This window comes from Cryptomeria japonica, chromosome 9 (assembly GCF_030272615.1).
Source record: "Cryptomeria japonica chromosome 9, Sugi_1.0, whole genome shotgun sequence".
NCBI classification, from domain to species: Eukaryota; Viridiplantae; Streptophyta; class Pinopsida; order Cupressales; family Cupressaceae; genus Cryptomeria; species Cryptomeria japonica.
The window spans coordinates 36,605,934-36,631,085 of NC_081413.1; positions in this window are offsets into that span (position 1 = coordinate 36,605,934).

Genomic DNA, 25,152 nt, shown 5'->3' on the forward strand with positions numbered 1-25,152 from the left:
GAAAAAATAGAGTAGTAGCAGTCAACAACGATGGCTTTCGTTCACAGATTTGACTGCATTCGCCGATTCTAGAGGCCGGCAGAGGCAGGAGAGCTAGTAAGTACCACAAAACCTCCTTGTACTTTGATGCATTTATTGTTGTCATTAATGCATGCTAGGTAGAGTAATAAATGCGCTTAGAATAGGGTCCAAAAAATGTCAAAAATGTGTAGGCACATTTGCATTGGTGCCAGGCGTGTTTATGCAGTCTAAAAGAGCGTTTATGTCATGAAAGCACGTTTGTGTCCAAAAATGTGAATTTGTGTCTTCTAGGTCAAATCGGCAATTTTGTGATGAACATACACTGTCGATTGGATAAGCTACTGAGAGGATACACTGAAGCAGGTCCTCTATGGAAAACTAGGATAGCAAAAAGGGCTAGGATTGACAATTCTGTGATAGAACATATGTTGCCAATTAGGAAACTACTCAAGAGGATTCACTCAAGCATAGGCCCTAGGATAAGGTAGATCAAGGCACTTTGTGATGAACAGTGAGTACCAAGATATAGTACTTTGTGATGAATAGGGAGTACTAAAATATGAGCAGCACTTTGTGATGAACAGTGAGTGCAAATGTGAGCAGCACTTTGTGATGAATAGGGAGTGCAAATGTGAGCAACACTTTGTGATGAACAGGGAGTGCAAAACATGTAGTACTTTGTGATGAACAGGGAGTACCACTAGGATAGAAGAAACACTTTGTGATGAACAGTGAGTGTCACTAGGACTGAGATGATTGATTTGTGTGACTGGAGGAGTATTTGCCTATGCTGGAGTCACGGGAGAGATTTCCGTCGACACAGAGATTGCGACCTGAGTTGACACTTGAGGACCGAGTTGCGATTGAGGCTATGGGATTGAGACATATTCTGTATGTGCCTGAGTTTTTGGTGAACATGGGTTTGCTAACTGTGCTTGTTGACAGATGGCACTCTAAGACATGCACATTCCATTTGCCAATGGGTGAGATGACAGTCACCTTGGAGGATGTATACAGGATACTGAGGATACCGATCGATGGGGAGTTAGTACCCTACAATCGAGACGGAGACAGGGATGTACTGAGACGAGTGTTCTAGGATCTGGGACTAGAAATGAGGGTGGGACATGTGGCATGGGATACCATGACATGGATAGGATTAGCACTACGAACAGTGTTGGTAGAAGTTATCAATGGGTTCCTCTATCCGGATAGGGCAACATGAGGGGTGGCTGCAGGGGACATAGGGCCCAGGAGAGATGATCTTGGGGTGGGTCCTTCTAGGGCTCAGACTCCGTCGAGGCCAGCCAGCTCTGAGGAAGGGAATTCATCATAGCCATAGAGGGCTCCCTATGTATCAGTATTGTACCATTTTGTATGATGATGTAGACACCTACGGGTGATTATAGCCATATGATTTTGACATCATTGTATCATGACACTTTATATATATATATGAGATGATTCATCTTTGCGGAAGCTATATGCATGCATACCTATGCGATGTATGTTTCTATGTGATGATTATGATATGGATGCAAATATGTATATGATGCAATGCAATATACTTTTTTGTTCTTTTATGTTTTATATGTGTATACATGATGCAAATGTGAATGTATGTAATGCAGATGAATATGATAATGCAAATGTAAATTGTGCTAACAGGTGTTGTGTGCAGGATGTGATGCAATTGTGATATCTATATGTATGTATGAAATGCTTATATGTGGTAATGCAGGTGCAAACTACATGAAATGCAAATATTTTTGGTGTGTAATTATACTCAGTCATGTGATAGCAGGCTACGTGGACTCAAGAAGGACGATGGAAGTCAATCAAGAAAGGGGGATGAAAGATAGAAGATATGAACATGAAAGAGCTTCTTATTCATTATCATCATTGAGCTTTATTATGGCAAGTAGGTTATGACAATTGAGGCATATGTTTGACCCAAAAAGTCATTGTACCTATTTGCATGGAGATAAGACAGCCACAAACAAGGAATGCCCCAGTTCACACTAAACTCACAGTGTCCTCATATCCTTGGACAAGTCATAGCATTACTAAAAGACAATCCACAGACAACAAATACAAATAGGTGACGATACCCCATCCTCGCCTTTCTAGTCAAAGACATCCTGGAGATAGAATCTCTAGTCAGAGACATCCTGAAAAAGCTAAAAGACATGTCACCAAAAGATAAAATCAAAAGAAAACCAAGACTCGACACCAACATCTACTGTAGTCCTCAAGTTTAGTGTCTCTTGTCACTTGTATAAGTCTTATTTGATTGTGGTCACAATGTTTACTTTCACAAAAAGGATAGATAGAACTGGACCATATGTTGTCTGAGTCTGTTGAAAGATTTGATTTGTTGAAGCTCATTGTTGCTGCTGTCTCATCTGAAACTGACTGAATCCATGAAACTGATATTTTATTGCGAAGAAGATGAGACCTTATTGCAGACTGGCGATGCAAATGTTGCTTTATTGTAGATTGTGCGTGAATAGATTGAAGGAAGCTAGAAGAAACTGTACTCCTCGAAACATGTGATGTTCTTAGTTCCACACCCATCACTAGACATAGGATTTGCCATAGCCATAGATAGGATTTGATTTATTATGGATGGAAAGGGAGGTTTATTATGAATGGCTAACCAATCTTGGGTAGATCAATAACAAGCCATGATGGGAATGGGTAAGTTTATTATGGATGAATTGGTTGTGAGTGTGTGCAAAGTGAAAGGATGCAAGTGGATCCTGAAGGAGGGAGGAGCAATGTCTCTACGCATGGTGCTGGTGACCCAGTTTTCACCATGGTACTTGCCCAGGGCGCCACCAAAGTGGTTTTCACTGTTGGATGAAATTATTTCTCTTTACTTTTTTCAATTTTTCAATGTTTTCTATGTCACAAGGTGCCTGTTTGCTAGGTTTTCACCAAGTAACGATTTTTTTTGTTTTTATAATTTTTTTTTGTATTTTTGAATTAGGATATTCCGAAGAGCTATGTGTAGCACTTGCAAAGGTGCATGTTGTTGATAGGATCCTCCCAAGGTTCACCTTTTGTAGTTGAGAGCTGATATGCCCCAGATCCATATGTTGCTGTAATGATGTAAGGACCAAGCCAATTTGGTTCAAACTTGCCTTTCTTCTCTCTGTCTTGCTGATTTTTAGGATTTTCTCTGAGAACCAAATCCCCTACCTCAAATGTGTGAGGCTTGACATTGTGATTGTAGCTGCATCATTCCTTGACTGAATGATGTGTAGCTTGAGTGAACATCTTTGTTGATAAAGGAACTGAGATAGAATTACTAGTGTGTGGACTACACAGGCCCATATGCGTGTCACTTGAAGAAGTTTGGGCATCCTTGATAACAAAGTCCTTCAAGGAAGCTCCATTAAAGGTCCATGATGTATCGCCAAAAGGGGATGAATGTGTGAAACAAGTGGATGAATTATGAAGGCTTATGACTGTGAAAAGAAGTGAAAGTAGGATGACATAATGGAGACTTAGGATCAACAAGTATGCTTTTTGATTTAAAATTTTAGAACTTTTGCCCCCAGTTATTTTGATATTAGGGGAGATCAACTCTTGTTCTTTTTCTTTCATAGGATCTTTATCCTTGACCTTGATTTTTGCAGAGTCCAATAGCTTTTGATTTTGATTTGAACTAAAGAACTTTTCTTTATTTTTGACTTTTACATTTTTCTTTTCGTAGCTTGATTTTTGATCTCCAATGAGTAAGGGCATTTGTAATTCTTGTTGATCCAAGTCTGGGAGAGGAGTGGAAATGGAATGAGTGGATGATATGGTAAAGCTATGTGAGTTCTCAAGATGGCTGGTGATATGCTCAATAGATTCTTTGTTGGAACCACTCTTAGGAATATTGATATCAAGAGTTGCTTGCACCGCTAGAGGAGATTTGCATTCGAACTTAGTAGCGACAACACTAGGCGGTTCACACCCAATTCCTTGGCATTGTAATTTTTTTGTAGGTTGTTCTTGTCGACTGAATACCTTAGGAGATAGTGGGAGTTGATCAACATGAAAAATATACTCACCACATCCCATGTCTTTAAACTTGAAGTTTTCATTGTGCTCTGCTTGTTTTGATGTAGAAACTTTCAAGGATTCTGGATCCACATATGCTGATGAAGGAATAGCTTCTCAATTGACTGGGATTGTTATTTCTGATCTAGGTCATAGATTGTTGCAATATATGAATGGATTTGGGTCAGCTTTGACGGTCACTTCAACTCCATTATGAGGAAACTTAATACATCGATGATATGTTGATGGTACTGCGCTCATCTCATGAATCCATGGACGCCCCAAAAGCATGTTGTATGTGAGATCTAGATCAAGTACTTGACAAACCACATCCTTTGTAACTGGCCCAACTCTGAGAGGTAAGGTGATTGTGCCTTTGGATGAACGTTCTTCATCATCATATGCTTTTATAGTAATTTTGTTTGTAGAATTCATAGCTTTGTCGGAATATCCCAATTGTTTAATAGTGCTCAATGTACAAATGTTTAGACCTGCTTCTCCATCTATCAGGACTCGTTTGATTTTATGTTTGTGTATGAAGGCTTCAATGTGTAAAGGTGCATTATGTGGCTGACTTACGGAGGCGTCATCAGCTTCTGTGAATGTAAGGGAGTGTGGAATGGAAAGGTATCCCACCATGGCTTGAAACTGGTCCACGTTTAGATTAGTAGGAACGACAGTTTCTCTCAAGATTTTGTCAAGAATAGCTTTATGAGCGGGGGATATGCGTAAGAGCTCAAGTATGGAGATGAGTGTGGGTGTCTTCCCTAACTGTTCTACAAGGTCGTACTCAAGCTTAGTTGATGAAGAAGTGGTGTTCTTGGCTGGAGCACCTTGCAAAGTGATTTTACCTTGACGGGTTGTAACACGACATTAAGAGGTAGGTTCGGAAGAAGATCCAACACCTTTTAGGACAATCTTTGGTCTTCAGGTAGAATTCTCTGGGTTTTTGTCCTTGATGATAGTGGTAGAGACGTAATTGTCCATTGAGATGTGATTGATGGTTGAATACTAGTTGTAGGATGCTCTAGTATAGCTGGTTTGGTCATCTGTGGCTTTAGCTTTTCCCTTGTCATGCTTTGGGAACGGCTCCTTAAACATCTCATGTTCTTGATTGGATGAGTGTCCCTCAATCTCAATGTCACCTCTATCAATGAGATCTTGTATGATGTTCTTCAATCGATGACAATTTCCTGTCTTATGACCCTTGCTCTTATGAAATTCACAATACTCATCATCATTCCACCAATTTGGTTTAACCTTTGGTTCATATGAAGGAAAATCTGGAACTATGATTACCTTGTTTGCCACTAACTTTTTGAAGACTGACTCAAGTGGTTCTCCCAACGGAGTGTACTTCCTTTGTGATCTAGAAGTTTTTTGAGTATTCACTTGATTGTTTGTAGAACTTGATCCCGAAAAGATGAATTTGGGTCGCACTGTATTGGCATCAACAACACCATCATTGACTGTGTTCTTGTTTTTATTCCAAAATCTTGGCTTGTCTTTTCCTTTAAAGTCATCTTTGTTCTCCTTAAATATCTTAATGACTCCTTGCTCAATTAGGACCTTTTCTGTTGCTAAGCCTTTTTCAATAACATCCCTGAAGGTGGACAAACAAGCTTTCCTTAGATCATAGCCAATGTCTTTGTTAACATTTTGTGTGAACATCTCTGCCATTTGTTTTTGTGGAATTTCACAAGAGCATCTGCTAGCTAGATTCCTCCATCTTTGTAAAAATGATGCAAAAGACTCTCCCTCTTTTTGCTTGGTGTTGCATAAAGTAGTGACTGATATGTCTGTCTCTATATTGTAGGAGAAATATTGAATAAATGCCTCTGCTAAGTCACCCCATGACTTAATACTAGGTGGGAGTTGGGAGAACCATTCCATAGCTTGATCACCTAAGCTTTGTGGGAATAATCTCATCAAATATGTCTCTTCTGAAGCTACTTCAATGCAAGCTGTGAAAAATTGTCTTATGTGTGCCTTAGGATCCCCTTTTCCTCTATACTTATCAAATTTAGACGTCACAAAGTGTGTAGGAAATGGAGGCATTGGAATGCTCTTGTCAAATGGATAAGGACATATGTCTCTCATTGTGTATGTTGGCTTCGGTGTATTTATGTCCTCCATTTTCTTTTGTAAGTCCCTAATTTGTTGCTCCAAATTGCTCTTAGGTGGAGATCGACTTCTTGGACCATACCCCATGCTTGAGGCACCAATTAGAGGAGAAGCATGTTGCATATATGGATGATATTGATCATACACATGTTCATATGGAGGAGGTCTATAGTGATGCTGCATATATGGACCACTTGGTATAGATTCATGTTGAGGAACGAAATATCTATTTTGTCCATGTATACCATACTCTACAGGCATGTCATGTTCTAATGTGTTGCCCCCAAATTTGACATGGGGTTTCCTTGTGTCCAAATTTTGAGCATGCCTTTGAATATCCAATTGCTTTGGTGGTTGATCCTTAGCATTTGTATGTGATTGAGCATATCTTTCTGCATAAGACTTCCATAATGGTCTGCGAAGGTGAGTATCATATTCTTGACCATGTGTATGTGGGACCTCTGGTTTTTGAAACAAAGATGATGGTGATTCAGGCACAAGATGTGGTCCTCTATTTCCTCCACTATTAGGCCTCCTTTGATCCATGTTGGAGTGAGTTTGTTGCAAAGGTCGATTTTCCATTATTTGAGACATGTCAAAATCATGAGGTATCTTGGCTCCACTTTGTGCCATCATTTGTAAGAAGTATTGTCTATCTCTCCTCATTATTTCCTCAATCAGTTGATTGAAGCGGGGGTCCATAATGGATTCTTCCACATCTGCTGAATGTACTGAAAAGTTGTCCATATTGTCATTGTGTGTATCATTATTGTTTGTAGTGTCCATGTTCTCAACATTTGGAATGTTTCTATAGGCATCCATGTCAGGTATTGTGTTATGATCAGTATTGAAAAAGACATCATTGTCATACTCATAAGAACTCATGTTTGCGGACTCTTGAGCCTCTTTAGTTTCTCTCCTAGATTTTTGAAGATGGGTTTCAACCATGAACTAGGTATTGACCAAGATGTGTGAGACTAGATGAAAATGGAAAAAGTATGGAAGACCAAGAGTTGGATGGAGTGTAAATGAATCTGAGGTGTACTTGCAATGTCCAAAGTGTAAGACCAAGTATGTATGTAGTAGAGTAGGTGTGACTTCCAAAGAGAGGATAGTTTCTCTTGATGAGGTAAGTTGACCTTGACTCTAAGTAAGACCAAATGAGACCCAAAGGTGATAGACCTTGATGAGGGACCACTTAGCAAAGTGTTGTTGTATGTAGTGTGTTGACAAAGTATGATGAGGACAAGCAAGTGACCTTTTGACTCAAGTTTAGACAAGTGTGAATGTAAAGAAAGATGTGAAGCAATGATGGACTGTGTGAGACCCAAAGACAAGTTGAATGCTAGATGAAAATCTAGAGAAACAACCTAGGAAGCTCAAGAATTCTGAAACTGATTGCTCTTGTTTGCTGGACTGTAGAATTTTTCTAATTTGTGAAGTTGTTGGTTGTGACCAAATCTGAATGTTTGACTATTTTTCATGACAAGAGGACACAATGTTGATGAGGACTCAATGTTTGCAAGTGTTTAGACTAACAATGACTCCAAGAAAAGTGTGTTGTTTGATGTAAAATTGTTTTGCATACACTTGAAGACACAAAAGACACAATGTTTTGCTATTTGGTCTTGAATGTTTGAATGTTTAAAATAAGTCAAGCACAATTCTTATGGCTGGCCAAGACAATAGTTGTTGATCCCACATGGGGTTTTACCCCCGAGGCTACGCTATTCAGAGTGGATACTTAGATGCTTGACCTCACTAGCCCCACCCTTAGCACTCACTTCTCAGGTCAACCAAGCATCAATCCCCATGAAAAATCCCCGTGGTGAACTTTGTATCTCTACTAAGAACCGTATGTGTGTGGGCCGCTACCAGAGGTCCGACCTCCTGCCCCAACAACTAGAAGGATTTGGGTTTCTAAAACAAAAAGGTGCTAGTAAGGGTATCCGCTCGTGTGGCCATACATGCGGCACTTTCAGCTCTGTAAATATAGAAGGCTCCCAGTCGGGAGGGGTTACGCCCTACAACTGATCAAATAAATTTGATCAAACGGGTTTATGGGGAGACATAGTGTCGGTATGAACTAATCAACACACGTTATTCATAGTTTTCACCATGAATACAGTTATTTATAGTGGTTTGGAAGAAGATGGCTTTTCTTTTGCTACCACTTGGGTCGTTCTCTTCTCACTAGTAGTCCTAATGACCACACGAGAAGACAGGCCCTCTAAAGATTAAACAAAAAGAGCTTATTGCTCAAGACACAAAAGACAATGATTCAATTTTAGTGCACCAATTGAAGTGTTTGCTAGTCTATGAAAACAAGGCACACAATAAAAATCCAAAAACCCTTGCCAAGGACTTGCAACAAAGATTTATTAGTAGTTTGGATTGTTTCAAATGATCACCCCTTCCTACAAGCACACAAGTTAGGTAAATTTTAGATCCAAAAGACTTTGTGAAATAGGGGCCTTCAACAATGCGTTTTGTTGACCAATTCAAATATTTGATTCATCATAAAAAAAGACCACCTGTAAAATTTCAAGAGATTTCCAGAAATGTAAGAAAATCCAAAAAATTTGCTAATTTGCTCCAAAAATTAATTTTTTATGAAAAATCATAAAAAAATCATATAAAATGCAAAATCGATCCAAAAAATCTGAAATTTTTACTGGAGAGCCCTGATGGTCTTCCAAACCTGCATAAAAAAAATTTCTACAACAAATCCAAGCAGTTTGTGAGATATGAGTAAAATAATGCAAAACCCTAATTTTCAAAGATCTGATCTTTGAGGAATTAATTTGCATCAAATTTAAAATCCAAAACAATATATCCTATGTATAATTCTGAGAGATTTCCAAAAATATAAGAAAATCCAAAAAATTCTCTCATTTGCTCTCAAAATTAATGTTTTATGAAAAATCATAAAAAATTCATATAAATTGAAAAATTGATCTAAAAAATCTGCAATTTTTACTAAATCCTTATAATACTTTTCTTGACCTGTAAAAAAAATTTTATGCCAAAATTTGAGGCCATTTGTGAGATCTGATCAAAATAAAGAAAAACCCTAATTTTTAAAGATCTGATTTTTAGGGAAATATTTTGCATCAAAATTAAAATCACAAAGAATAGATCCTATGTATAATTATGAGATATTTCCAAAAATGTAAGAAAATGTAAAAAATTCTCTCATTTTCTCTCAAAATTAATTTTTTATTAAAAATCATAAAAAATTCATAGAAACTAAAAATGTGCTCCAAAAAATCTGAATTTTGTCTTGAGAGCTCCAGATGCTTTCTTCAACCTGAAAGAAAAATTTGGTGCAAAATTTACTAGCCGTTTGTGACATATGATCAAATCTCTCCAAGATCTTGATTTTTGGTCCAAAACCCTAGCTGCACAAGGTTATTCTCCAAATTGTTTTACAAAACAGCAATATAGGGTTAGAAAAATCTGCAAAAAACATAGATCTAACAAAAATCCATGTCCCACGGGGTATGCCAAAATGTTTATGGTGAAAATGGATAACAATAATAACAAAATTGAAAGGCTAAATGAATTCAACCACCAAACCCTAGCCTAACAACAACAAAGATCCACCATAACATATGAAGATTACCTAAGACAATGCAAATCAAATGAAATCACAAAGATTATACCATTACATGTCCAATAGGGTTTTGATCTCCATTCTTCCTATCTCCATTGATCTTGCTTGATATATTTGCTCTCAGATTTTATGTGCACAAGAGCTCAACAAAGAACGGAATGTGGTTGCAAGTAGGATCGTAGTGTAGTCAAGTGCATAAAATGATTAGCTAGGTTGATTAGGATGATTGATTAGGGTTGGATAATGAAGGAAGCATCTCCTTATATAGAAGACACAAATATGAAATGGAGGGATAAGATTGAGAGGTGTAAAAGAGGTCGGCTATGATTAGAGGGTAGGTAAAAGAAATAATCAAATAATGAAAGAGGTAGGTAGTGTAGGAATTAAGAGATTAATGACATATGTCATGGGTAGAAAAAGGCTAATGAATTAATTAAATAAATAAAGATTTATTTAATTAATAGAAGAAATGAGATCAATTAAATAAATAAATATTTATTTAATTTAGGAAAAGGATCATTTAAATAAATAAATGTATTTATTCAAATGAGAAATAAGGCTAGAAGAGGATAAATGAATTAATTAAATAAATAAAGATTTATTTAATTAATATAAGAATTAGGCTTAGATAATTAAATAAATAAAATATTTATTTAATTAGACATGACAATTTTGGGTGTCTACACTAGTAAATCCTACAAGATACAAATCTATGATTGGAGGTGTGCTTTATTTTACTCAGACTAGGACTGACGTTATGAATGTTGTTTGTATTGTATCAAGATTTCAGAGTGATCCTAGAGAAAATCATGAGATTGTGGTGAAAAGGATTTTTAGATACTTGTAAGGTACATCAGAATATGGTTTGTGGTACCCTAAGAAAGATGACTTTACTTTATGTGAATATACAGATGCTGATTGACCTAGAGATTTTGATAACCGAAAAAGTAGTTCCGATGGAGATTTGTTCCTTGGAAAGAAGTTGGCTTCATGGATCAGCAAGAAACAATGATGTACTTCTTTATCTACTATTGAAGCTGAGTATGTTGTTGCTGCTACTAACTATACACAAGTTTTATGGATGAAGAAAATGTTGAAGGATATAAAGGTGGATTATGATGCACCAGTAGTTATTCATTGTGATAACTTTACTGCTATTGGTATTTAATTCTAACACAAAGCACATATCTATCAAGTACAACTTTTTGAAGGAAAAGGTGGAAGTAAATGAAGTTAGATGAATTTATGTAAACACTAAAGAGCAGATTGCAGATATCTTCACTAAACCTTTGCCTAGGGAATCATTTGAGTACTTCAAAGATAAATTGTGAGTTTTTGCCCCTCCGATAGAGACTTGATTGATGCGGCTTGGCATTAGTCTGGTATGCACTATCAGAGATACTATTCATTCCAACACTGATGTGGGTATGCTACTACTCAGGGGGAGTCGTTAGCTTTGCGATTCAGTGGTTTATGTTTTTGCTTTGATATTTTTGTCATATTTCTGACATTGATGTCAAAGGGGGAGATATATATATGTGAAAAAGAAAACTTAAGGAGTTTTATACATCAGGTGGAGAGAGATTCAAAGATTTACATAGATATAATTCTCATGGGGAGTTTGGTCTTTGTTTCATAACCTCATTGCTACATCTATTTCTTGTTCGCCATTTCTTGGTACTTAGATGTTTTCCACATCTAGTGTTGCCATCAATACCAAAGGGAAAGATTGTTGGCCATTTTGTGGAATTGATTATGTGTTGCATTGATGTTTTATCATTGATGACAACACTAGTTGTTTGGATGCTTTACCGACACCCTTCTGGTCTCAGTAGGTTGAGTGGTTTCTAGTTGATTTGGATCTAATAGGCTCCGGTATGATTTGGTTATGGAATTGGCTTGTTCATGATACTCATGCTCATATTCAGTCAGTTGGTTTTGGTCTGGTTATCAGATGCTATCCTGTTTGCTTAGAAGTTTGGTTTCTAGTTCCGGCGAGGGTTTCACCGACAAATCATTTGATGAAGATCTTTGATGAATTACATAAGTGGTGTTTGTGCAGCTTCTAATGGAGTTTCAGGATGATGTTGGTGATAATTTTTGAGACTTGATGGACGAAGATCATTGTTGTAGCATGTGGACCTATATTGGGTCCCGGTTGATCTAGGTTATGGATTGACTTTAGTGTAACATGTGGATTAGACCTCTCGATGTTTTTTTGGGATGTCTTATGAGTTGGATATTATTTTTTGGTTTAAGGCCGACATGGTTTGTAATTATGTAATTGGTTTATTATCTATTGGCCAACCTGATTGTTTATGGTCGAGGGTTTATACATATAGATGTAAGATCTCATTATAGATCATCATGGTTATGTTAGAGGTCATGGTCAAGGGATGTAATGTGCAAATAATGTAATATCATTCAGGCAGATGATGTTGGCATATGCACACTCCAATGAGGCATTGTATGTGATTGAAGGTTTTGTCATTGATGGCAACCTTGCAATCCTATGGCACTGACAAAGACATTATACCGCCATCAGTAGATCACACTCTACACTAGGACTCAGGATACCAACACCGACATAGAAGAAAGGAAGTATACCGACACAGAGGCCGATAGGATTTTGTTTTATTATATTTTGTTTATTATTGAAAAAATTTGTAAGCTGACTTGGCAAAATTGTAAAATGACTCTTATATATAAAAGAGATCATTATTGACATAGTAAAAAGGAGACATAAGTATAAGGAAATTATTAGGCAGACCTATTGTGTGAAAAATAGGTTAAGGGGTATATGTAAGAATAGAGCAAGAACCAGTACTGAATCTAGCATTGAAGATGCTATTGTAAATCAGTACAAGTTATTGGATTTGTATAATCCTCATTGTAAGTTAGTGAGACTTCCCATTGACCAGTGAGCTCTAGGCAGTTGGCCTTCTTGCATGTGCAGGCCCCTTTTGTAAGTAATATTCTCTTATTGGCCAGTGAGTGAGTATTGTGGGTCACAAATCCCACCGAGGTTTTTCCCACACCAGGTTTCCTCGTTAAAATCTTGTGTTATGGTGTGCTTTTCATGTGGATGTTCTTGATTCTGTTTATTGCATTATTTCTTACATACCGGTACACTGTTATATTATGTTCTACATGTTTTAAGTTAAGAAATTTCATCAATTGGTTAGATACTGATTCACCCCCCCCTCTTAGTATCTGTGGGATTCCTAATAGAGGATTTGGTCAATCATTGGAGATTGGATTGGGTTTATGTGAGAGGATTTAGTCCTCTAGTATTGAGCTTAGCTGGAGTTGTACTTAGGCATAGGAGATGCTATCTTTTGTAGTTCAACACTTCTCTGGATTGTATTCTGGATTTATATGTAGTCAATGAGACTCCTTTTGTGATGAGCAGTGCACTCTAGGTTGTTGGCCTTCCTGCAAGTGCAGGCCCCTCAATTGTAATTCACATACTTACTGCAGAAGTATTATCTGACTATGGGTAGGCTTCCCACCATGGTTTTTTCCTTTATTGAGTTTTCCACGTACAAATATTGGTGTCATGTGGATGGTATTTATTATGTGATTATTGTTTATGCTTAATTGGTTTAACAGCTATTCGGGTATTTGGTTTAAGCATTTCGTTATTAATGTTTTGGGTTCTGGTGTTAAAGTTTTAATTACTAATAGTTCCAGTAATCTGTGACAACTGATTCACCCCCCTCCCCTCTCAGTTGTCTTCTAGTTATTTGAACTGTCTAATAGTCCTTGGGGAATTTTTATTTGGAATGTCATACCTTTTGGCTTAAATAATGCCAACGCTACCTATTAAAGAGCTAAGACAAAAATCTTTCATGATATGATGCATACTTTGATGGAAGACTATATAGATGTCCTCTTGGAAAAATGGATCACAAGACAAAGCCATTTAGATGTTTTAGACAAAATTTTCACTCAAATAGAGAAATAAAAAGTGAAATTGAATCCTAGAAATGTGTCTTTAGGGTAACCTCTAAGAAGCCCCTAGGATACATAGTGTCATAAGAAGTTATTGAAGTTGATCCAATAAAATTTAAATCTATTCGAGAGATACCTCCACAAAAGAATATCAGTCAACTAAGATCATTACAAGGGAAGTTACACTCAATATGAAGATTGATTACTCAACTTGCAAACAAGTATCATCCATTCAGACATTTGCTAAAGAAGAACATCAAATTCATATGGGATGATCAGTGCCAACAAAATTTTTAGAAGCTTAAAGACTATCTCATGAATCCCCATATTCTCATGCCACCAATTGAAGGGAAACCCCTACTTCTTTACCTATCAACAACAACAACACTAGGGAAATTTTAGCACAATAGGAATATGAAGGAAACGAAAGAGCTATCTACTATATCAATCATACATTAGTAGGATAAGAGATAAATTACACTACTATTGAGTGTATGCTTCTTGTCATGGTGTTTTCCTCACAAAAATTGAAACACTACATGCTCACTCACAAAATAAAGCTCATAGCAAAGATCTCTCCCTTAAAGTACTTTATAAACAAAGAAACTCTTAAAAGAACATTGGTCAAGTGCATAATGATCCTCAACAAATTTTATCTTGAATATGTCAAGAGAAAATTCATGAAAGGAAAATTCAATGAGAATTAGTTAATGGATGGACCTATGATAGATGATCATCATTTAATTTCACAAATTTTATATGAATACATCCTATAAGTTACAACTTCAAAATTATAGTAAGTTAACTTTGATAGATCTTTCACATAGCATGTATCAGTTGCAGGAATATTTTTCTCACACCATAGGGAGATTGCATTCCAACATCATATAGACTTGTGTTCCCTTGTACAAACAATATAGAAGAATATGATATTCCTTCATTTGAGCTTCTATGTATTATTGGTCCCGATTCCCCTTTGTATGTTGCCTTATTGACTTATCTTTACAATAATACCCTTCCACCTAACCTTTCCAAACATTAATGTTGTACCTTAATATTTCAAACCTTCTATTATGTAATCATTGTTGACACTCTTTACTATAGAATTATCTATGATGCTCTCTTTAGATTTCTAGAACATGAGGAACTCCAAATCATATTATGTGAGGTACATGAAGGTATATGTGGGGCTCAATATAGTGGTACAAAATTAGCTAAGAAATGGATGAGGACTAGCTACTATTACACCACTATGGATAAATATCTCTATCAATTTGTTACAAAATGAAAGAAATGTTATATTCACGAAGACTTGACATACGTGTTGGTGCAAGAACTATAACTGATCACACCACCTTGGCCCTTTTGCTAATGGGGACTTGATCTCATGGGTAAGATTCACCCTCCATCCTCTAATGGCCATAAGTTCATAATAACCACCATTGAGTACTTCAGGAAGTGGATTGAATTTGTTATCCTCACACAAGTTACTGGTAAAAAGATCATTGTGCATTCATCCTTAACTATATTATATGTCAGTATGATGCCCACCTTTCCATCGTCATGGATAATAGGCATCCCTTAAAAAATCAAGATGTTCATGAACTCTATGAGAAGTTCCATATCTAGCACCATTTCTCCACCAATACTATCCCAAAGAAAATGGTCAATTCATCTAATAAAACTATCTTGAAAATATTCAAGATAACCAATGACACTAGTTGTGATTGGCACATACAACTTAATCCTTCCTTGCTCTACTATACAAGATTTTGTACCCCCACTAGCACTACACAAGACTCACTTGTGTATGATGTTGAATCTATCTTACCCATTGAGACGAAGTTACCATCTCTATATGCTTTCTTGCGTGATCTTATTAGTGATGAGGACTACAGACTGTCCCTTCTTAAGGATCTTGAATTGTTCGATGAGCATATACAAAAATGCTTTCAATAATGTAAAAGCATACCAGCAATGCATGAGTCAAATCTATAATCATAAGGTGAAACATCACACATTTGAGGTAGGTGACTTATTTCTCAAAGAGAATCCTAAGAATAAGCAAGATCGAGAGAACTGATGCAATTTTTTACCTAACTATCTTACCCCTACATCGTCAGAAAAGTCTATGGCTTTAGAGCATATCAGTTATCTAGTCTCAAAGGTGAACCACTTGATAATCCTATCAATAGTATGTACCTTTGCAAGTTCTATGTTTAGTACTTAAAAGAATTCCTTAAAAATTAAAAAAAATTTAAAAAACATATAAAAAATACAAAAAAGCCAAAAAAGGGAAAAAATTATCACCTTGATGAAAACATGGAAAACAAGAGTCTTGTGTCACACAAATAAAAAAAGAAAAAGAAAAAATGAAAAAAGTAATGACAAAAAAACATGTCTAATAGTGAAAACCACTTCTGGTGACACCCTCAACAAGTACTATGGCAAAAATCAAGCAACCAACACCATGTGTAGGGTCTTTGTTCCTCCCTCCTTCAAGATTTCACATCATTCCTTTTGCACACACTCACAACCTATCATTTTATAATAAAAACTTTCCATCCCCATCGTAGATTGTCACTACTCAACCTAGGGCCATTTTGCCATCCACAATAAACCTTTTGTCACCTTTGTGTCACACATAATAATTAGGTCCTATCTCTAACTAGGGGAATATCCTTGACCTAGTAATGGAATGGGACCCTTGGCATTGCATGCTATGAGGAACGTCACTTTTATACCTTCCCTATTTCACTCACAATTCATAATAAACATTCACAAGCATCATTGATTTGTAATAAAGTTTTTTCTTTCTTGACCATAAGCATCTATTTCATGGAGTGAGATAGTTTCATATGAGACATGAGTGTCATTTGTGCTTCAACAAAATAAATTTTTTGAGTAAAGAAACTAGTAGGAATGGTGATCCTATTTGTCTTACTAATAATTTTCCTTTATCAAAATACTATAAACATAGTGATGAAATCAAAATTTTAAACATATATGGCAAGAAATATCTATGACATAAGGATCTCATCATCTATTGGTTTTAGGTCTTTTGTTTTTCTTTCATCTTATCTTTTGGTAAGATGATTCTTATTGGTTAAAGCACAATGTTGTGACACACTTGAGGGCAACTGAATTAGTTTAGTCGACCCTATGTGGTGTTAGACAGTTCAAATAACTAGAAGACAACTGAGAGGGGGAGGGTGAATCAGTTGTCATAGATTACCAGAACCATTAGCAATTTAAACTTTAATATCGGAACCCAAAACATTAATACCGAAATAGAAGTTAAACAAATTAAGCATAAACAATAATCACAGAATAAATACCATCCACAGGACACCAAGATTTATATGAGAAAAACTCGATAAAGGGAAAAACCATGGTGGTAAGCCTACCCATAGTCAAATAATACTTTTGTAGTAAGTATGTGAATTATAATTGAGGGGCCTACACTTATAGGAAGGTCAATAGCCTAGAGCACACTGGTCATAACAAAAGGAGCCTCACTAACTACATAGAAATCCAGACTACAATTTAGAGAAGTGTTGAATTGCAAAAGATAGCATCTCCCATTCCTGAGTACAATTCTGGTTAAGCTCAATACCAGAGGACTAAATCCTCTTACATACACCCAATTCGATCTCCAATGATTGACCAAAGCCTCAACCTAAATGATATTACATTATTCACACATTACATTCCTTGACCATGACCTCTAACATAACCATGATGATCTACAATGAGATCTTACATCTATATATACAAAACCTCGACCATAAACAATCAGGTTGGCCACCAAATAATAAACCAATTACATAATTACAAACCATGTCAGCCTTAGACCAAAAAAATAATATCCAACACATAAGACATCCTGGAAATACATTGAGAGGTCTAATCCACATGTTAAATTAAAGCCAGTCCTTAACCTAGATCAACTGGGACCCAATATAGGTCCACACACTTCAGTAATGCTCTCCATCCACCAAGTATCGATCATGATCACCAACAACATCCTAGAACTCCATCAAAAGTTGCACCAACACCATTTATGCAATTCATCAGAGATCCTCATCAAAAGCTCTGCCAGTGAAACCCTCGCCGAAACCAAAAATCAAGCTTCTAAGCAAGCAGGATAGCATCTGATCACTAGACCAAAACTAAATGACCAAATATGAGCATGAGTATCATGAACAAGCCAATTCCATCACCAAACTATACCGGATCCCAGCAAATCATGTTGGATCCAAATCAACCTTGAAATCACTAAACCTATTGGGACCAGAAGGGTGCCTCTAAAGCATCCAAACAACTAGTGTTGGCATCAATGACAAAACATCAATGAAACACAAAACCAATTCTAACAAATGGCCAACAATCTCCCCCTTTGGAAGACAACTAGCAATCTCCCACATACAGCTCTAAATGTCAATATCTCTCCCACTTTGATTTTCTTTTTCACATCTCTCTCTTTACTTTTTTGTTCATATGGGTATGTGCAGGATCATGGTGTGCCAAAACAGGCCCTTAAGTGGCAATGAAATTTCAGAAAATCAGAGTTATGTAACTTGACATGAAAATTTGAATAAGTTGTGAACATTATTTTTAAAATATGTAAGAACAGAATATATATAAAATTGAATGTAGTTTCTAAGCTACTAGTTGTTTTTTGAAAAAAAAAAATCCTATTTGATGAAAATTTCAAATTTCAATGTAGTGGTACTAAAATTTCAAGGAAAAAATAAGAAGTAGACGTATGTCTGACAATGCTAATCACAATCAAATTATAATTTTTTTTTATAATATTTATAATATAAGTATTAGACTCATGTCTGGATATGACACATTTTTTTTTTAATTTTTTATAAAGTAAATAATTATTTATGAATTTTTTACTACAACTTTTCAGAAATTCAGAAACTCCTACGTTTGACCACCTTAACTTGGTCAAAACCTTATGAAATTTAGTTTTTTTTAATTTTTCCCTATAGTAGACGAAGCATAGGATGTGATGCATGTTTCGGATTCAAAAAATGTTATATTGTTTGAAAGTTATGAGTGTTTTTCAATTAGTCTATTAATAAGGACTATTGTCAGAATTAAATTAAATAAATAATAATTATTTATTAAAGTCAAAATAAGACAAGCCTTATATTGTTGGAAATCTAGGAACGTCCTTGAAAAACCCTTTTCGTTTTATCAATTTTGGCTACAAAAAAATTCGTCAGCCACCAGTGTAAAGTCTGGAAAATCAAGGAATACTAAAAAACACGTTTTTTCAGTTGACTTTTCAGGCTTGTCACTTCTAAGCCAAATACCAAAGCATTCTCAAGCCAAAATTTGAAATTTGAAAATTTCACTACAAAAATCGAATATCCTATTTTAATAAGTAAATTCTCTAACTAAATTTGCACATAATTAATCTAATGTTTATTAATATATTAATATATTAATTTGTAAATAAATTAGTATATGATATTAGGGAGAGGGAGAGGGAGAGAGAGAGAGAGAGAGAGAGAGAGAGAGCTTAGGGGAGAGAGAGAGAGAGAGAGAGAGAGAGAGAGAGAGATGGGGAGGGGGAAGGGAGAGATGGGTAGGGGGAGAGAGAGAGAGAGAGAGAGAGAGAGAGAGAGAGAGAGAGAGAGAGAGAGAGAGATGGGGAGCGGGAAGGGAGAGAGATGGAGAGAGAGGGAGGGAGGGGAGGGAAGGGAGAGAGAGATAAATAGATTAGTGGAAAGGGAGAGAGAGAGATTAGGGGAGAGAGAGAGAGAGAGATTAGGGGAGAGAGAGAGAAGGAGAGGGAGAGAGAGATTAGGGGAGAGAGATTAGGGGAGAGGGGGAGAGAGAGATTAAGACACAATAGGACCAAAAGCGACCCAATATGGTGTCATAATGGGTCGTATGGTGTGCTAAGGGGTCATAAGGGTTCATTGAACACCATACAACCTCTAAGGACAACATATGACCCCTTATGACACCATATGGTGTTGTTAGGGGTCATATGGTGTCGATAGGGGTCATATGGTGTCCTAGGACACCATATGATGCCTTAAGACACCATATGATGCCTTAAGACACCAAATTGTATTGTTATCAGTCATATGGTGTCCTAAGGGGTCATAGGACACAATATGACCCCATAGGACACCATATGACCCAAAGTGACCCAATATGGTGTCATTAGGGGTCATATGATTGTTAGCTCCTGAAGACAACTGAGAGGGGGGGGGGGGGTGAATTAGTTGTCTAATAAATTCAAACCAAAAACCATTTAACCAACTTAATGCTTAATACTGGTAAACCAGTTAAGTATGCTGATAGATAGTGTTAATAGTAAATTGCTATATCGATAAAGATTAATGCATGAAACATAAACATAAATTCATCCACAACACATAACACCAAGATTTGTACATGGAAACCCTATAAGGGGAAAAACCATAGTGGGAAACCTTACCCACAATCAGATGATACTACTGTAGATAGTAAGTGTACATAAATGGGGTCTGCACATGCAGAAAGGCCAACAGCCTAGAGCTCATTTCTCAATCAAAAAATGGGAGTCAGACTGACTATAGTTGGATGGTTAAATCCAATAAGAATGTATTGTACAAAATAGAATCTTCATATGCTAGATTCAATACCGGTGTAATGCTGACATGCTTCTACAAAAACCTAGCTTCACCTTCAAATGATGTCTTCATGTATACCTCTTCTTAATCTCGCATATACCTTCTCACAATTCTTCTTTGCATTCCATATTTGATCTTACAAATAAGATCTTACATTTATACCATACCCTAAGACCAATTTTAGTAGGTTGGCTCTACAAGATATTACAATAAAAATATTTTACAAATAATATAATATCCGATGCAATAACCGATTGAACATGTTGGCTTAATGCATTTACAACAATAATAAATCATCTCTATAGTGTGCCATGTTGATCTGAAAAAGATAAACCTATCGGTGTAACCTTAGATAACCCTGGACCTATTTGCCAGTAAAGGCAAATATGCAAATTTGAATATACCAATGATTAATTATTCAAAACAAAGTGTCCACACGATGTCTTTGACATTACCAAGTGTCTTACATATCATTCCAAGTGCTGGTGAACACTATATCCTGCCGGTGAACCATATACCAGTAACTGTGCAATAGTTGCTTGCCGGTGAATGTTGCTAGATCTCCAAAGTGCTAGTGTTTCAGTAGGTGTTGACATCAATGACAAAACCATACCAAAATACCAACAATCTCCCCCTTTGGCATTGATGACAACACAAGGTGGAAAAACCATCAAAGTGTCAAAACAGAAATGCCAAATACCAAAAACCAACAATCTCCTTTAAATAATAATTTCTCCCCCTGGGAGCAACATGTGTTTATCCAAAGATTTTTTAATACCAATCTCTTCTCAAAAGATAATGTGTTTTTCCATAGATATCTCTCCCCCTTTGACATCAAATGCCAAAGTTACAAAAATCAAGTTCATATACAAAATACCAATCAATTCAATATACCAACTACTCCCCCTAAGAAGTAGCTTCCTCATCAAAGACCAGAGTAAAAGATTTGTCTTTCAATTCTGCTGGTTGGTGACAATCATCAACTGTCTAAGTCTCTACCAGTGGTGGTATGAATCCAAGTTGATCTCTGAGATATTCAAAAGTCTCCTTAGGCAAAGGTTTTGTGAAAATATCTACAAGTTGTTCTTTAGTATTCACATAAACCAGTTTTATCTCCTTTTCTTCAATTTTTTCCTTTAGAAAATTTAGTTCGATAGAAACATGTTTTGTTTTAGAATGTAATACTAGATTCTTAGATATATCAATTGTTGTAGTGTTATCACAATATATAGTAATAGGTTCTTTGCATTTTACCTTTATGTCTTTCAACATTTTCTTAAGCCATAGTACCTGTGTACAGTTAGTTGCTGCTACAACATATTCTGATTCTGCTATTGATAAAGATGTACAACTCTGTTTCCTACTCAACCAAGAAAGTAATCTCTTTCCAAGAAAGAATGCTCCTCCAGTGGTGCTTTTTCTATCATCCACATCTCCTACCCAATTTGCATCTGTGTATGCACATAGATCAAAATTTTCATCTCTAGGATACCATAATCCAAGATTTGCAGTGCCTTGTAAGTACCGAAAAATCCTTTTTACTGCTGATTCATGATTTTCCCTAGGATTACTTTGAAATCTAGAAACAATACATACTACATTCATACTATCAGGCCTGGTTTGTGTCAAATATAGTAAACCTCCTATCATAGATTTGTATCAAGTTGGATTAACAGGTGTAGATTCATCCCTTTGAGATAATTTGTCATTTGCAGTCATAGGTGTTCTTATTGGTTTAGAGTTCTCCATCCCAAATTTCTTTAGTAATTCTTTCAAGTACTTGGATTGACTAAAAAATATACCTTTATTAGTCTGTGAAATCTGCAACCCAAACAAGAATTTTATTTCTCCAATCATAGACATTTCAAATTCTTGCTGCATTTTAATAGAAAATTCCTTACATAATCCATCTTCTCCTCCAAAGATTATATCATCAACGAATACTTCTATAATCAAGATGTCATCATTAGTTATTTTGTAATATAAATTGTTGTCTGCATTTCCTTTAGTAAAACCGATCTTTAAAAGATACTTATCCAACCTTGCATACCAAGCTCTTGGGGCTTATTTCAATCCATACAAAGCTTTTCTTAATCTGCAAACCATATCATTGTTATCTATCAAAGAAAATCCATCAGGTTGTTTAATATATACTTCCTCTTCAAGATCTCCATTCAAAAATGCACATTTAATATCCATTTGATAAACTTTGTAGTCCTTGTGAGCTGCAAAAGCCAAGAATAATCTGACTGCCTCAATTCTAGCTACTGGTGTAAAGGTTTCATTGTAATCAACTCCTTCTTTCTAAGAATATCCCTTACACACTAGTCTTGCTTTACTTTTGACAACCTTACCATCTTCGTTAAGTTTGTTTCTAAATACCCATTTGGTTCCAATTACATTTTTATCTTTAGGCCGAGGAACTAATGTCCAAGTATTATTTTTCTCAATTTGTCCTAATTCTTCTTCCATAGCTTTAATCCAAAATTTATCTTCACATGCCTCATTGATAGATGATGGTTCAATTTGAGAAATAAGACATACATCTTCATTTTCCAATCTTCCTCTTGTCATAACTCCTTTAAATTTGTTTCCAATTATCTGATCTTCAGAATGATTCAATCTTACATACCAGGGTGTCTTAGTTTGTTGTTGTTCTTCAATTACTATGGAATCCTCTGATGGTACCAGGGTAACTGGATCTTCATTCTATACCGATGGATTTAGTGTAGGTTCATTTGTCACAATTTCTGTTGCTGGTTCAGAGTCTATATACCTTGAAGTTCCTCTAAATTGTTCATCAATCTTTACATTTGTACTCTCAACAATTTTCTACAATCTCTTATTAAAACATCTATATGCCTCGCTCTTAGATGAATAACCAAGAAATATTCCTTCATCACTTCTAGGATCAAATTTGCCAATATACTCATCTCTTCTAATATAACATTTACTTCCAAAAATTCTGAAATACTTAAGAGTAGGAGTATTACTAGACCATATTTCATGAGGGGTCTTACCGGTTTCACCTTTGATGTGAACTTTGTTGAATGTATAGACAGCAGTGCTAACTACTTCTCTCCAACACACATGTGGTAGATTTTCTTCAGATAACATACTTCTTGCTACATCCAAGATAGTTCTGTTTTTCCTTTCAACAACTCCATTCTACTATGGTGTCCGAGGTGCTAATAACTATCTTCTGATTCCATTCACTTCATAAAATGTATTAAAGTCCTTAGATGTGAATTCTTCTCCTTGATCTGATCTTAAACATTTGATTTTCTTACCGGTTTCATTCTCAACCATTGCTTTGAACAGTTTGAACTTTCCAAGTGCTTCTGATTTTTCTTTGAGAAAAGTAACCCAGCACATTATAGAATAATCATCAATAATTAGCATGAAATATCTATCACCTTGTAAGCTTTTAGTTCTTGCTGGACCACATAAATCAGTGTGAATCAAATCAAGAGCATTATTGCATTTTTCTGGAATACTTTTGAAACTAGCTCTAACTTGTTTTCCAAATTGACATTCCTTACAAATTATATTCTTAGGTTTCACAATTCTAGGTAGATCTCTAACTGTCTTAGAAGTACTGATTTTTACCATGCAATCAAAGTTTACATGACATAGTCTCTTATGCCATAACCAACTTTCATCTATATGTGCAATCAAGCATGCCTTTTCACTATTATTCAAATCAAAGATATTACCTCTAGTCTAATTACCGGTTGCAATTTCCAAACTAGTTCTATTCATGATTTTGCATTTTGCATTTTTAAATTGCAACTAAAATCCCTTCTCAACTAATTGACCAACACTTAAAAGATTATGCTTTAATCCTTCAACATAGTAGAAATTGTTAGTGTTATGTTTACCATCAAGAGATATTGAACCCTTACCTTTGATTGAACAGGGTTTGTCATCTCCAAATCTTAGTAAACCTCCACTGTATTCTTGAAAGTTCAAGAATTTACCTTTGTCTCCTATCATGTGATGTGAGCTTCCTGAGTCAATGATCTATTCATCCTTTGCTTCAACTTTAGCTGCTAGGGCTTATTCTACCAGTTGAGCAGTAGGTGCCAGTTGATCTTCTGTTATAGCAACAAAAACCCATCCATTGTCTGCTCGATCCTCATCAGAATCATCAGTCACACCTTCATCAACAATGTAACAAGATTTGTCTTTGTTCTTCTTAAATCTGTATCTCTGATATTTAGGATTAGGCTTGTATGTTCTTCTAGCTTCTTCTCTTAGTCTAGCATGTCTATTAGGGCATCTAGAAGCCTATGATCGATTTTATTGCAGTTGAAACATTTAAAGGGTGCTTTACCTTCATACTTACTTCCAACTGGACCTTTTGGCATTTTCCTTGCAAATAGTGCTTCAAGTTCTTCAAGCTCTTCATTCTCCTTCCTAGTTTCTTCAAGTTCTCTTGCATAAAAGGCTTTCCAATCTGATTTGTCAAATGATGGAGCAGATGATGTTGATGCTTTAAAGGCCAAATCTATCTTTATAGTAGCAACAAGACCAAATTCCTCAATTTCAAAGGCTAAGAGTTTTCCAATCAATGTATCCCTAGTTACTAATGTATTAGGCATTGTTCTGAACTCATTTATAGCAGTAACCTTCATTTTATATGCTGGTGGCAATCCTCTTAAGATTTTTGAAACAATTTCATCCTCACTCAAGGTTCCTCCACAACATTTAATACCCAAAACAATTTCATTTACTCTT